The 13,376-nt window shown below is 38.7% G+C and overlaps 1 protein-coding gene across 1 annotated transcript in view; it reads left to right on the top strand.

The window, feature by feature from the left end:
• Nucleotides 1–13,376, top strand: part of LOC122794927 — a 1,846,783-nt gene that overhangs the window by 1,652,687 nt on the left and 180,720 nt on the right. The gene's annotated exons all lie outside the window — the stretch shown is intronic.

Consider the following 13,376-nt stretch of genomic DNA (forward strand, 5'->3'; position numbering starts at 1 on the left):
TCAGCACAGTGAACCATTTTGCATTTATCCATTGCTTTGATGACCTTCTCAAAGAAGTCCACCAGGTTGAGTAGGAATGACCTTTTCCTAATGAAACCAAAATTGGTTGGCTGTAGTGTCTGGAGGTTTACTATATCATTATTGATTATTTCCATGATAATTCTTTCTATGGCCTTGTATATAAGACTAGTGAGACGTGCCGGTCTGTAGTTTCCAGGTCTGTAGATGTTTTTAAATCTAATAAAGTGTGCTTGCAGAAAAAAAAGAAAAGAAATGAAAAGATAAGATATAAGGGAGGGCACTGCATATTATGGCAAAGTATTGAATGCTGACTGCTTCTAACTCCAAGCTTCAGCAGGGAGTATTGAATAAAACTCATAGTAGCCTGACACCTATAGTACTAGCTGCTTTAGGCAAGTAACACTTCTGTTGCATCACTCAGAAAAACTCAAAGTAATTCAAAGATAAAACTAGGATTTTCTAAATGTTTACACCTTGTCGTCCACTAGCCCCCCCCCCCCCCATCTAGAGGAGTAGTCAGATATTTTGTTTGTTAAAAGAGGTCTTGTGTTGCTACTTCCCCCAATGGACTTGATCTTTTTTCTATGGTTTGTATTCTAATTATGTAATTAAATATGCAGGGCATCATTATACTGGGAGCAACTAATTAGAAAACTAGTAATTTTATGAACACACATCATTTGAGATGCAATTATCTTCTTTGCTGTTTCACTTGTGTCTATTTGATCAGAGTTGTATCTTGGTCATCTGGCACCCTGGGCAGTTTTCCAGACTGGCATCCCCTTAACCTGCTAAAGTTGAGGACCACAAAAAGTCTTCCATTGTTTTACTGTAGCTGCATCAATGTCTTCGCTACAGTTACTAGTGTACTGAGCTGCTACCTAAAACCATGAACGCAGTACTGGCATTCTTTAAAGTTCCAGTTCAAGATCAAATTTATTTATGTGATTTCCTCAAAAATAATTACATAGTAATGATTCAATATCAGCAGCAAGAAGAGCATAACAATTAATCCCTACTAAAAAAAAAAAAAAAACACTGAATACAAGGCACCAAAAGTCACCAGTAACAAAATCCAAACAAGTGCCCTGGAAAGATGGAAAACAGCAGTCCACAGCTTCGATGCCAATATTTTAATAATAAAAACACCAGCACATAAACGCCTCACAAATGACACTACGTTTTCATCCCTAATGTATAGACTCCATCAGATGTGGACAAAAAATATTAACCTGACTTTTATACCCCTCTCTTTATTCAATTAAAACAGTAAAATTAGTAATATAATCAGTTAAAATAAAATACATTAAAATGCTGTTAAAATGCCATTTAAAAACTTTTATAAAAAACATAATTACAAAATACATCCGAAATGTGCATCTGCAAAAACATACATTTCTCTAGTTAAAACAATATTTAAATAGTTATAAAAATGTTTTTGCATGAAACCTAAAATGCATATATAAAGTATATTAATATGTACATATATTTTATAAGTTGATGAAATGCTAGCAAAGACCTCCCTCTTGAGACCTTAACATGCCATTACATCCATTTTCAAGTTCGAAAGAAAAGAATATTTTAGCTGAGTTAAGGAAGACTAGCAAAATCAGGGAAATGAAACCCAATAAGGGAGGGAGTATTGTTATTATGGATTTATTAACATATGAGGGCAAAATGAATGCAATACTTATGGATACTAACGAATACACATGTGTACCCAGAAATGAAATCAATATTGCATATAGGAAGGTTGATATGGTTCTGGATGATATGTTATTAGAAGGGCTAATAGATCAGGAAACTTATAACTATTTAAAAGTAGACAAACCAAGAATTCCGACAATATTCGGAATACTGAAAATTCATAAAAATGAGATGGACCCACCTTTAAGGCCGATAGTTTCTGCTGAGGGGTCAAAGACTTTACCCTTAGCAAAATATGTAGATATGAAGCTTAGGAAGCTATGGCTAAAAAGGAAAATGATTCTGTGGGATTGTTGGGATTTCTTAAGGGAGATGAAAAATGAGCTCTACTATGAAGATGTTATCTTTGTTACCGTAGATGTAGTCGACCTATTCTCCAGTATTCCACATACTGAAGGTTTACAAATGTTGGAAGAAGTTATATATGAGGATGGTGAGCTTACACAGATTGAACAGTTGGTCTTCTTAAGCCTCATGGACCTGATTCTAAAATATAAATGTATATATTTCAAGGGAGAATTTTATCAGCAAATACAGGGAGTGGCAATGGATGTGGCATGTACCCCGACTTATGCCAATCTTATTTTGGCAAAATGGCGAGAAAAATACACATTGAGGTCCATTTATTCAAGTTGCTGGACACTCTACAGATGGTTTGTGGATTACATATGTATTTTATGGATGGCTTCCCTTGGGAAATTACAAGAATTTATAATCTTTTTGAACAATACTACTACATTTTTAGGTTTTACGCACAATTATTCCCATGAAAGACTGCACTATCTAGATGTAGTAATTTATAAAAAGAATAACAAATTTAATTCTAAGATTTTTAGAAAGTCCACATTTTCCAGTTCCTACTTAAATTATGACAGTGTGCACACCCCTTTCATTGTAAAAGAAACATAGTTTAGGGACAATATGTGCATGCAAGCAAAATGACTTCTGGAAATGAGGAGAGTGAATTATTGGAGAAATTATTTAAGGTAAGGGGTTATCCAAGATGATAGAAGAAGTTAGGAATGAAGTCGATGCAGGTAGGAAAGAAAAATTCAAACATATTTTTGGTGAGTTATTAATGAATCAAACAGGACTGAGTAGTAATGCTAGTGCTGGTTTGGTTAAGAAAATTATGAAAACAGAGTGGGAAAGATTTGTGGGGTTCACTGGTCTAGGGGACATTTCCAAGGAGACATTAAAAGATGTTTATAAAAACTTCCAAAATTTGAAATGTTTGTTAGAAGGTTACCACAAAGATAATAAGGTGGTTAGAAGGAACAAAGGGACTTATAAGTGTGGGCAGTGCTCACAATGTAGTTACATCATAGACCAAGAAAAAATATTCCTAGCTAGTAGGAATAAGTTAATAATTGGCAATGAATTTTCAAATTGTAATTCTTCTGGATTAATTTACCTCACAAGCTGTGAAGAATGCATATTTTATATAGGGAAAACAGAACATAAGCTGAGGAGAAGGATTTATGAACACTATTATGACATACAAACCAAGAAAGAGACAAATGCTTTACATAAACATTCGAGGGAACGTAAAAAGGCATGCTACTCGTTTTTTGTTTTAGAAGAAGTAAAGAAGGAAGTAAGAGGGGGGCTCTAGGAGGAAAAAATTGAATACAGGGAGTTATGGTGGCAAATAACATTGCAGGCCACTGTTTCACCTGGACTGAATAAGAATACTGCCATTGCCCCACTGTTAAAAAGGAGAGCTGCCAAATTGTAATATAGAGAAGAACAAAAATAATTTTAACAACTGGCAACTTCCTTACTTAGGAAATAATATTATGAGGCATTTGGATAAATGAGAATTCTTTTATGAGGTAAGCATTAAAGTGTTCTGAAAATTTCACTGCTAAGTCTAGAAAATGGATGTAATGGCATGTTAAGGTCACAAGAAGGAGGTCTTTGCTAGCATTTCACTAACTTGTAAAATATATGTACTTATTAATATACTTTTTATATGCATTTTAGGCTTCATGGAAAAACATTTTTATAACTATTTAACTATTGTTTTAACTAGAGAAATGTATGTTTTTGCAGATGCATATTTAGGATGTGTTTTGTCACTATGTTTTTTTATAAAAGTTTTTAAATGGCTTTTAACAGCATTTTAACGTGTTTTATTTTAACTGATTATATTACTAATTTTACTGTTTTAATTGAATAATGAGAGGGGTATAAAAGTTGGGTTCATGCTTTTTGTCCGCATCTGATGAAGTCTGTACACTAGGGATGAAAACTTAGTGTCACTTGTGAGGCGTTTATGTATTGTTTTTATTATTAAAACATTGGCATCAAAGCTATGGACTGCTGTTTTTCCAATTAATCTATACCGTTACAGGGTAAAGAAATCTTAACTTAAAGAAGCTGCAATGTCTCCTGTGGCTTTTTGTATAAATGCTGGCACCACACTTGTACTGCCTTGGCAACTGCTGATTGTCCCCCTTAACATCTTATGCCTAGGGATGCTGCCCTTTTCATTGTGTTTTAGTTAAGGCTCCACATTTGATTTTACTTATGTGCTTGATGATATGACCTGTAGTGCTTTTATGCTGGATAAACTGCTGCTCACTTAAAATGGAAAGACCGCAGAAATACCTCACTAAAAGAATCACAGGCCTAAAACATATGCCCTATGCTGACCATCTAAAAAAACTCCAGCTATACTCTGTGGCATATTGTCTACTCAGAGGCAATCTCTGCTTAACATACAAGGCCATGTCAAAGCCTGAGCTGTTGGACATGCTCCACTTAAAGAAATTCCAATCCCTCAGAGCCACATGCTCCAGGGATCTAAACCTTGTCATCACAATGAACAAAACATGCTGGAGTGATAGGTTCCTGACCCAGAGACTCCCCATACTCTGGAATAGACTGCCCATACATGTCAAGCAGAGCGCCTTCTTGGCCCTTTTCAAAAGGAACCTTGACGATTGGATGGGAGATAGGAAATTCACCTTGGGGATCACATCAATCGCCCTGTTAGACAGGGGTCCAGGGAAGTAAATATTGTGGGAAGAAATAACCGGGGAATTGTTTGGCTAGGCTTGTATAGGCCCTAGGGACGATAGCCTAGTACCAACCTATGAACCTATGAATCTGCACATCATGGCTTACTTGGTACATGCCTGGTTACACTCATGTATAATCATTTTTTGCCATAGTGCAGTCATTCTAAATGTCTAGTTGGGGAAGAGGAGGAGGTGAGGCTGTAGTAGGATAAGAAAGTGAAATAAATTAAATTTAAAAACAGCAGCATAAGTTGCAGCTGAAAATCTACAAGTGATGGACAGTCTTAGGCACAAATATTATATGACATGATGACTTTCATAGCCTGAAAATGATAAAAGTTCTATTCATTGCTGTAGAATGTCAGATGCAAACTAAAAGAAGATGTCAAAGGATTTCATTAAGATGGACTTGAAAGAAATATTAAAATATATTATATTTAATATATATATATATAATTAATATTGAAAGAAAAATTATTAGAAATTAAGATTTTGTTTTATTTTTTACCTTATCTAGTGCATAAAATTCTCTTGGAGTAGATGTCAAAGTTAAAGGGATTTATCTTATAATTACATTTATTCAGATATAACATTGTCAAGTATGCAACAGTAGTCAATGTATATTTTTGCATGATCACATGATATGTGTCCATTGTTGACATGACTTGATGACATGATATACATTTTCTGTGATGAAATCACTTCAGTGCCAAGGCCTCACTATGGCTTAATCTGGGCTTGCTAATATAGCATTACTAAGATCTGCTAAAATAAAAGTCAAGTAGATAAAACAGTAAGCTTTTGTTGTTTGTTCACCATGCTGCTTGATGATTTCATACTCATGTTTAGTTAGAAATATTGACAAATGACCTGGGAATGTTAGCAGTTTTCTATGATTGTCTTGTATTACTTTTACGGTTTACAAAAATGAAAAGAGGATTGAAACTAACAAAATAGAGAGCAAAGGCATTCTGTAGTTATGTCAAGAATCTAAATGGCAGTGCTCAGATCTGCTCTGAGCTACAACAGAATGGCATTAAATATACTGATCCCAAGGATATTGCCAATATCCTGGCAGATCAATTTAGTGACAACTTCACCCCCCTCTCACCCCCTAAAGGGCCCATCTCAATACCAAAAGATTGCCAAATTCTGATAATCACAGCCACACAGGTAGAAACCGCACTCTCCAAAGCTAAGAATACAGCATCCATGGGACCAGATGACATCCCAGGCTGTGTACTACATGAACTACAAAATGAACTGGCACCCCACCTAAGTGTCCTGTTTAATTATAGCCTCACCTCGGGCTTCGTGCCCACTGAGTGGCACACAGCTACAGTTATCCCGCTCCACAAGGGAGGATATGCCTTGGATCCCGGGAACTACTGTCCCATCAGTCTGACAAGCCTGATTTGCAAGGGCATGGAACGCATTATCACGGAACTTATAAACAAAGACATTGGCAACCATCAAACACTGGACCCCACCCAGTTTGGGTTTGTGAAGGGCCGATCTTGTCTCCTGAATCTGATTGATTTCTTCGAATCAGTCTCCAGAGCTGTGGACGAGGGTAAGGCGGTCCACATAGCCTATCTGGACCTCGCCAAGGCCTTCAACACCATCCCTCACTCTGGAATCATAGATAAACTTACTAAGCTGGGAATAAATCCCTATGTCACTCGATGGTTTGCCAACTGGCTTACTGACAGAACCCAGACTGTAAAAGTAGCAGACTCCGAATCCAGCTCCAGACAAGTGACAAGTGGAGTGCCTCAGGGTTCAGTCCTGGGACCACTCTTGTTTGGCATCTACTTCTCTGAAGTACAAACCAACACTAAGGGACTCTGGCTTACAAAGTTTGCAGATGACTGCAAACTGGGAGTCATTACAGAATCCCCAAATTATGTGGATATTCTACAAAAGGGCCTTACAGAAACAGATGCCTGGTGCCAGAGCCATGGGCTCAAGCTTAATGCCAAGAAATGTATAGTTATCCCCTTTGGAAAAAAAACATGTACCCATGAACTACCACATAGGTGGCAGGACACTAAACATCGAAAGTGTGATGAGAGACTTAGGGACACAAGTGGACAGTGGTCTCCATTTCGATAACCACATCGCCACAACAGTCAGGAAATCCTTCTATGTGGTGCACCTCATCACTAAGGGCTTTTCATCCAGAAAAAAGGAGGTCATTGTCCCACTGTACTCATCCCTCATTAGACCCATTATAGAGTATAATGCCCCATTTGTATGTACCTCACAAGACATCTGCAACAGCTGGAAAGGCCACAGAAATACCTCACTAAAAGAATCACAGGCCTAAAGCAGATGCCATATGCTGACCATCTAAAAAAAACTTCAGCTATACTCTGTGGCATATCGTCTACTCAGAGGCAATCGCTGCTTAACATACAAGGCCATGTTAAACCCTGAGCTTTTGGACATGCTCCACTTAAAGAAATCCCAATCCTTCAGAGCCACACGCTCCAGGGATCTAAACCTTATCATCACAATGAACAAAACATGCTGGAGGGATAGGTTCCTGACCCAGAGACTCCCCATACTCTGGAATAGACTGCCCATACATGTCAAGCAGAGTGCCTCATTGGCCCTCTTCAAAAGGAACCTTGATGATTGGATGGGAGATAGGAAATTCACCCCGGGGATCATGTCAGTCACCCTGCTAGACAGGGGCCCAGAGAAAGTAAATATTGTGGAAAGAAATGTACAGGGAATTGTTATGGCTAGGCTTGCACAGGCCTTAGGGCCAATAGCCTAGGACCACCCTATGAACCTATAAGGAGAAAAAAGGATACTGTAACACAGCTGAACACTGATGCAGATATGATACTGTTTAAAAAAATAAGATTGTCATGTGGTGAAGGTACTGTATATGCCAGTGAACACTTAACTGTGCATATTCTGCCACTGGCCATATCTTGCTTTACTTTGAAAGGTAGCACTTTCAGTGCAGTATGTTTTTTAACTCATTGCTTCCTACAAGAGTATAGTCATCAGGAAAGAAGAGTTCTTGTGTATCTTGTAAGAGTGTATTCATCTTTACAGTAGCCTTTCCTATACACATAAAACAAGTATAATCGTCATTGTTTTCAAAGACTAATTTCTGATGCGTTTGCACTGAAATATTGTTTAGTTAGCATAGACTGGATCCAAACTTGCTGAATCTAGCCAGTTTTTCATACACTTGAACTCATATACATCCATCTTACATTAAGAAGGGCTCCCCTGCACCCTTGTGGCAGAAGAGTGTGGATATAGCCTTGTCTGAGCTGGGAATTGCTGGAGGAAGGATCATTGCTTTATTTCCTATTGGCAGACTAGTTTAAAACTGTTTCATTTTGCCTGTATATAAGCATCTCATTTGCATGTAGCTGCGCACTGCGCAACAGGAGTTAGCAGTGCCTTGCACAGACACAAACACCTAGAAACTATTTTTCTCTAGACACAAGTCAATGAAGCCCTCTCAGGTTTTCTGCTGCTCTGCAGGCAATGCAGCTGTGCACGTTTGGACTGTAGGCAACTCACCTGAGCACTGAGCAGCACTGCCTAACGTTTCATCCCTGATCTTCTATATAATAAGTCTCCTTGTTAATCCAGGAGCAATAGCTGATCTAACTTGCCCTTTCTCAAATTAGTACTTAAGAATTACCTTTTACTATGGACAGTCAGTTTCCCAACATGTCTCCAGACTGACATGGGCATCCTGAGGTAATGTTGCAATTGCCTCATGTATGTAGATAACCACTTGCTCCTAAAGCAAACAAATACAGTATGTGAGAGATGTAACTATATCATGAAGCTAGAATCAGTCTTCTCATAACAATAAACAAGGCATCAAACAGGTTGTCAACACATACACCTCTACAGAAGATAAAGTCAAAACACATAAACCCACAGCCTCAGAGGTACTAAGAGCCTACCAAAAGATCAGAGACCTCCCAAATGCAAACAACCTACACATACTGGTCCACGGACAGAATCCACCACTACACATAACAACAGATATATCATTGTCTCAACAATTAAGCCCCTAAGGCAAAACACATGAAAACCTAATATCCTAGTCATAGGCAACTCAATAATGAGACACACAGATGTCCCCTCACTATGATGGACAAGGAGAAGGTCACGGTAAGCTGCCTGTCAGGTGCTAGAATCCGTCAAATCATGCAAGCACTCAAGTGACTCTGCAACAATCACCATTATGACTGTCATAATACATGTTGGAGTGAATGACTAGAGGCGTACTTGTCTGGACTATATGAAAAGAGACATGATTGAACTATCAGATTATGTGACCCAGACTGGTATGTCCCAAGCCCTGAACAGTATTCTACATTCACCTAGGATGATGCCACAATACAGACAAAAAATGATTGATTTTAATAATTGGCTTAGCTTCTGGTGTCACTCCAGGGAGATCCAGTATCTGACAGCCTGGATAGACATGGTCAACAAGACCACGCTGCTTTGCCAGAGGTGGCATTCACCTGTCTCCTCAAGACTTTTGCATACTGTCAAAGACACTTGCCTCCCCCATATTGCCTTTTTTTAGGCAATGTCAAAACAACAAAACTTCTGACATAAAGAAATCCTCTAGACAAACTCAAGGTCATGCTGTTCAATGCTAGGAGCCTAAACAGTAAACTGCACTCCCTGGATGCACTTCTCACCTTGGAAGATGCTGATGTCGGTGCAGTCACTGAAACTTGGATCAAGGCCACAGAAAGCACCCTGGCTGGACTAGGCTGCAATGCCTTTCACACTTTTGGACCTCAAAAAGAGTATGAAAGAACTGAAGGTGGAGGTGTATCCATCTTCATTAAATCCATATACACCTCAAGACTAGTAAAACAGTATGACTGTCTTGAGCTACTCCAGGTCCAAAAAACTACAGGCAAAATATCCTGCCACAGCATTGCTAGCTAAAGGTCCCCTACCATGAACCAAGAGAACCACACCACCTACTTGGACTTGCTAGAGTCACTCAGTATACAGCCAAACACCTTGGTCATGGGTGATTTCAACTATCCTACCATTGATTTGGTGAGTTACACGAGCACAAACATGATTGCTCTAAGGTTCCTGGATTTTGTTAATTCAAATTCCCTGGGACAGTTGGTCTGCACTCCCACAAGGGACTCAAATGTACTATACCTAGTGCTCACCGACATGAGGGTCCCTGCAGTACCCCCTGTGTGTTGCCCTCCCTGGCAAGGTAAGAAAATAAAACAGTATAATTTGAAGTAAAGATCAGACCTGACACCACCACAGGAGCAAAAAAACTGAAAAATTTCTCCAAAGCAAACTATAGCCTACAAAGCAATGGTATAAAAAGATTCAAAGGCCCTACTAACACAGCCAACAATGGCTCATATGCAGAAGAGTACACAAAAGCTCTTTATAGCCATTTAAACAAATGTATTGACTCAGCTGTACCTGACAGGACTAAAACCACGTCCTCCCAAAAAACAAACAAGCCACCCTGATGGACTGTAAGTATAAATAAGTTATATAACAAAAGAAAGAAATTGATATCTAAGAACAAGAGGGAACTTACTCAGCAGAGGAAGAATACCCTCCACAGCTTGAATAAGCAAATCAGATATTTTGTAAAGTCCTCTAATGCTAGTTATGAGACTAAATTAGCATCCCTAACTAAAGATAATCATAAGACATTCTTTAGCTATGTCTGAAACCTAAAAAGCATGCCCACCTGTGTGTTAAACTTATAGTGGATGGTACCACGCACATTGAACCAGAGGAAATTGCCAACCTGCTAGCTGACAGATTTGGCAATAACGTCAGCCCTCTGACCCACCAGCCGTACCCCAAAGCATTCCTGACACCAGTCCTCTACCAAGTATCTACAAATAACAAGTCATACAAACACTCTCCGAGGCTAAAAACGCGGCCTCTGTGGGACCAGGTAACATCTGAGGTTGCTTACTAAACAATGTAAAACAAGACCTAGTGGAACCACTTGACACTCTCTCTAACCATAGCCTGAACACTATCTTTGTTCCAGCAGAGTGGAGGACAGCAACAGTAATTCCCTTGCACAAAGGAGATCCATCAACTAACCCACAAAACTATCGACCCATAAGCCTAACCAACCTTAACTGCAAGGCCATGGATAGAATCATCATGGATCTTATCAATATTGACACAGGTGACCTTCAAATTCTTGACCCAACCTAGGTCGGTAACCTAGGTTGGTTTCAACAAGGGTAGATCTTGCTTATTAAACTTGGTGGCCTTCTTTGAGAATGTCACCAAAGCCCTGGATGAGGTCAAAGCAGTACATATTGCCTATCTTGATTTAGCCAAGACTTTTGATACAATATCACACTCAGGGATCATTGAGAAACTCTCCCAGCTGGGGATTAACCCATACATCACTAAACAGGTAGTCAACTGGCTCACCGACAGAATGCACACTGTCAAAGTTGGGGAGTGTACCTCCACCACTAGATCAGTTACCAGTGTGGTACCACAAGGATCTGTACTGGGCCCTCCACTGTTTGGAATCTATTTCTGTGAGTTCCAGGTGAAAATAGATGGCCTGTGGCTTACCAGGTTTGCAGATGACTGCAAACTGGATGCAATCATTTAGTCCGCCAATGATGTAAACATATTACAGAAAGGGCTAACACAGACAAATGATTGATGCCAAAGTCACATACAAAACTAAACACAAAATATGTCTCATTATTCCCTTTGGCAAAGAAGTAGTCCCTGCTAATTATGATATAGATAGCACCCCTCTAAGCTCAAACTCAGTGGTGCGAGACTTGGGAACACAGATTGATAGCAATCTAAGCTTCGATCACTATGTGTCCATAGTGGTAAGAAAAGCCTTCTACACTGTACATCTCATAAATAAGGGAATCACATCCAAGACAAAGGAGGTTATAACTCCACTGTTCTTGACCCTTATCAGACCACTAATTGATTACAATTGTCCCTTCTGTAAGTATCTCACCAGATACCTGCATCAACTGGAGACCACAGAGGTTTCCAACAAAGAGAATCCAGGGCCTGCAAATGTGACTTACATGAAAAGACTGAAAGTCCTGTCACTGTACTCTGTATCATACAGGCTGCTGAGAGGCAACCTGTGCCTGGCCTACAGAGCAGTCTCTGATTCTGCCCTAATGGAAATGCTGCACATCCACAAATCAAATCCAATAAGAGTCAATCACTCCAGGGATCTCAACCTAGCCTGTGCATTAACAAAACATGTTGGAGAGACAGATATATCTCCCAGAGATTGCCACTCCTCTGGAATAAGCTCCCACTTCATATGAAGCAGAGCTCCTCAATGACCCTATTTAAGTCGAACCTTGGAAATTGGATGGGTGACCATAAATCCCCCCCCGGGGGGTGGCGGCACCTATGTCCCTCATGGACAGGGGTAGTCAGTGCTGTTCATAAAATCACTCTGCTAATAATAACCATCTAACTTTGATAAGTTAAGGCACACATGTTTTTATGTGATTAGGCTTGTAAAGGCCCTAGGGCCATTAGCCTAGTAACTTCTTATTTGCCTATGAACCTGTAAAGTTCTGGTAATTGTATGTACATAAAACTAAAGGCAGTAAGTTGGCAAGCTGACATGATTTGTTAAGCATGACGGTGATATGGTTACCATAGATGTGCAGAGCTGTTAAGAAAATATCTTTAAAAAATAGTACATTTATCCAGGTTTACATTAATAATACAAAAATAGAGTCTGATACAGTCATGTTGGGGTGGTGTATTCAAGCAGTGGTATTAGTAAAACAATTAGATTAAAACATGGTGGGTAATGTAAAGATATTCTGAGACATAAATGTTCTTTTGGTAAAGCAGTTTTTACATTTTCATAAAAGCATTAATTTCATAAAAGCTGTGTGACTTACATATGAACTAATGTTGCCATCTTATACAAAAACATTGAGGCACACACTGTTGCCACTGGTACTTGCCATCTAACACAAATGATTTTGTAGTTTTGTGAAATTATTATATACATAATTTGCATAGATTTATCAATATCACAAAACAGCAGTATGCTAGCCCTTCTTGTTATACATCATTGGAAAGCTCTTCAACAGGTGAACCATTGAATCTATTTTGTACACTTACTGAGATGTGACCTTTTATTTGACCATAACACTAAAATCAGCATCTACAGGCAGACCATTCATACTAATACCAGTGTATAACCCATTGTCTACCAAAGAAATATCAAATTTTACATTTTCTGTATCTCACATCATTTATCAGATATTGCAAATCTAATGGTGTGTGCTTTCAGTACATGATTTTGGAAATAAGCTGTCAGGCAACAAGTGTTTTCCTGACTTAGAAGATCTCAGGAAGCAAAGGTGTTAATCGGCATCCTGCTGTTCAGGATTAACTGATTTAATACCTGTATTTCAGTGTTGATATTTTTTGATGTTTAAAGTATACTGAATGCAATATAATACAGGTGAAATATACTGAATAAACTATAAGACAGGTAATGTATAGTTTTCTACATAAGTAGGTAAAATAGCATTCTTTATATTTAATTACTTTATTTAGTGCAACAATTTATGTTACTTGAAC

Source organism: Protopterus annectens, chromosome 2.part1 (genome assembly GCF_019279795.1).
Source record: "Protopterus annectens isolate FY-2018-M chromosome 2.part1, PAN1.0, whole genome shotgun sequence".
Lineage (NCBI taxonomy): Eukaryota > Metazoa > Chordata > Ceratodontiformes > Protopteridae > Protopterus > Protopterus annectens.